This window comes from Otolemur garnettii, unplaced genomic scaffold (assembly GCF_000181295.1).
Source record: "Otolemur garnettii isolate 467f Iridium unplaced genomic scaffold, OtoGar3 scaffold00145, whole genome shotgun sequence".
Lineage (NCBI taxonomy): Eukaryota > Metazoa > Chordata > Mammalia > Primates > Galagidae > Otolemur > Otolemur garnettii.
In genome coordinates this window covers 4,756,315-4,759,186 of record NW_003852540.1, presented here as the reverse complement: position 1 = coordinate 4,759,186, position 2,872 = coordinate 4,756,315, and the positions used below count along the sequence as shown (strand labels likewise).

Genomic DNA, 2,872 nt, shown 5'->3' with positions numbered 1-2,872 from the left:
AGCCTCCCAGTGTGCTGGGATTCCAGGTGTGAGCCACTGCACCCAGCCAGTAAGTCAGGTTTTAACTTGCATTTCTCCAAGATGGTGAAGGAAGCACCTGGATCACAACCGCAGCTCAGCCCCATCTCCTCTCAATGCTGCATCACAAATGCACAAAAAGCCAAAGCAGACTCTTCCTGGCAGGCAGGGAGGGAACAAAGCAGAGCAGAAAAAGGCAGAGCCCTGAGCAGACGGAAGGAAGAAACGCAGGATCCCTCACATGCTCGTGGTTCCTGCCTCACCTACAAGGGCTGGGTCCATACGCCAGTCTTGTGCGTGGACCCGATTTGGTCTCAGCCCTTGATGAGCCTCACAGTCTGCCATGGGGGGAGCTGAAGACAGAGAAGAAAGCAAGCAGCAGTTACAGCAAAGAGCACAGGGCATCCAGCCAGCCCGGGCACCGGGAGTGGGGAGGGCTTCCTGGAGGAGGTGGTGCCTGAACCCAGCCTCAAGAAGAGGGGTTGGGCAGGGCTTCCTGGGCAGAGGGGAGTGAGTTGTGGTGCGAGGTGGGGGCCAGCAGTTTGGCAAGAGCCTGGGGCGAGTCCTCCAGTGGGTGCTGCGGATACAGTTGGAGAGGCAGACAGAGGGTCGAGTTGTGTGATCCTGGGGCCATGGGAGCCTTGCAAGGGGGTAAAGCTGCGATTGTGTTTTCCCTGGAGCATCCCCCGTTGGGCAGAGGAGAAATGATGGGGAAGCTCCTGCTGGAGGCAGTAAGGCCATGAGCTAAACAAGGCCAGTGGCAAGCAGGCGACTAATTCCAGAACCATTCAGGTCAGTGGTTCTCAACCTTCCTAATGTTGTGATGTATTTTCATTGTTACAACCGGGCCGCGACCCACAGGTTGAGAACCACTAATTTAGGTGGTGAAACTGGCAGGACATAAAGGCGAGAGAGGGGTAAGAGCCATTTAGTCATCTGACCTTTAAGACACTGCCACTGTGTGCCGGCCACTCAGCTAGGTAGGCCCAGGGCTGAGATCTCTTAGAACTGGAGCAGCCCCAGCCCTCTGCTTACCTGGTTCTGTGAGCTGTGACTCCCTTAGCTGAAAGGTGACATAGGCTGAAGGCATGAAGACTTTCCAGAAGGCTCTCGGTCAGGATGGAAGCTACCATTTCTCCTTTGCATACCCATAATGGTTTTCCCTAACTGACCAGGGTTGTTCAGAGATCCAGCAGGTAAGGGCCATTCAATTCCTAGTATGTGCGTGGCATAAGAGCCCAACCTGTCCTAACCTCCCTCCATCACCAGCACAACTCATTCCTCACGTCAGACATGCCGACAGATGCCTTGGACTCCTCCCCTATCCCCTAAGTTAGTCACCTGGGAGAGCTGCATACTTAAAAAAATCTATTGTAAGCCAGGCATGGTGGCTTAGGCTTGTAATCCTAGCAGTCTGGGAGGCTGAGGAGGGTGGATTGCTTGAGGTCAGAAGTTGGAGACTAGCCTGAGCAAGAGCAAGACCCCCATCTCTACTAAAAATAGAAAAACTAGCCGAGCATGGTGGTGAGCATGAAGCCTTGAAACCTCAATCTCCTGGGCTTTAGCGATCCTCCTGCCTCTGCTTTCTGAGTAGCCGAAACTGCAGGTATACACCACCACACCCAGCTAATTTTTTTATTTTTGGTAGAAGTGGGGTCTCAGTATGTTGCCCAGGCTGGTCTCGAACTCCTGGTCTCAAACAGTCCTCCTGCCTTGGTCTCCCAGAGTGCTGGGATTCCAGATGAGAGCCATGTGCCTGGGCTGCCAGTGCTGTTTAGCTCCTATGCCAATTCAAATAAACTGAAACTAGAGTCACAGGCAACGCAACATGGATGTGATTTATACATGAAAGATCATGTGGGCTCAATCTCAAAGAAGCACCCAAGCCTGACATCCAAAGATTGGCAAATAGATGGCACATTTCTATGTTTAAAATTAAAATAGAATGTTTAAAAGATGAATATATCCTGTATTATGACTCCCACTGTTGATTAGCCAGCCAAATCTTGTCCCATTTAGTCCAGAAAAGAGAGTTTCTACCACAGTGGGTGTTCACTATGAGAGCATGCTCCGTCTCCCCTTGCTGGGATTCCAGCCTGGTCTGTCTGGTTCCCTTCTGGAGTCACAGGACCCCAGTGTGAGTTACTGGGTGAACTGCTGGCTCCCAGTTCAGCTCTTCAGTGCAATCAGCTGATTATAAGGCAGCCTGCTGTGGTTTGAATCCCAGCTCCTCCACTTACTGCCATAGGCAAGTGCCTTGGTTTCCTCCCCTGTGAAATGAGGTTCATGACATTTCCTACCTTTTAGAGTTGTTCTAAAGCTTTAATAAATTCATATTTGTGTACACACCAGTCATAGTGTCTCAGGCCTGTAATCCTAGCTACTTGTAAGCTAGGCAGGCAGATCACTTGAGGCCAGGAGTTCTAGACCAAACCAGGCAACATAGCGAGATCCCATCTCCAAAAAACATTTTTTAACATATCTGGGCTTGGTGATGCACACTTGTAGTTCCAGCTACTTAGGAAGCTAAGGCAGGAGGTTCACCTGAGCCCAGGAGTTCAAGGCTGCAGTGAGCTATGTTCATGCTGCTGTACTCCAGGCCTAGGCAATACAGAAAGACACTGTCTCAAAAAAATAAAAATTAATGGGAAGTGCCTGGAATGCTCCGTGTGGGTTAGCCCCTACCATGGCTCCCATCACGGCAGGGCATTGCCTTTCACCTTTTGTGGAGGCCTCAGAACTGTTGTCCTTGCACCAAAGGTGACATCAGCTTCTACCACAGGGAGAGGGGACATGTGGAGATGGCTGGCTACAGGGTGACCTCTCTCTGGGTGACCTCTTTCTGCTGGTGTTG

The 2,872-nt window shown here is 51.1% G+C and overlaps 1 protein-coding gene across 3 annotated transcripts in view; it reads left to right on the top strand.

Annotated features, from left to right (window-relative positions):
• Window positions 1-2,872, top strand: part of RPH3AL (rabphilin 3A like (without C2 domains)) — a 147,769-nt gene that overhangs the window by 139,433 nt on the left and 5,464 nt on the right. The window lies entirely within an intron of this gene.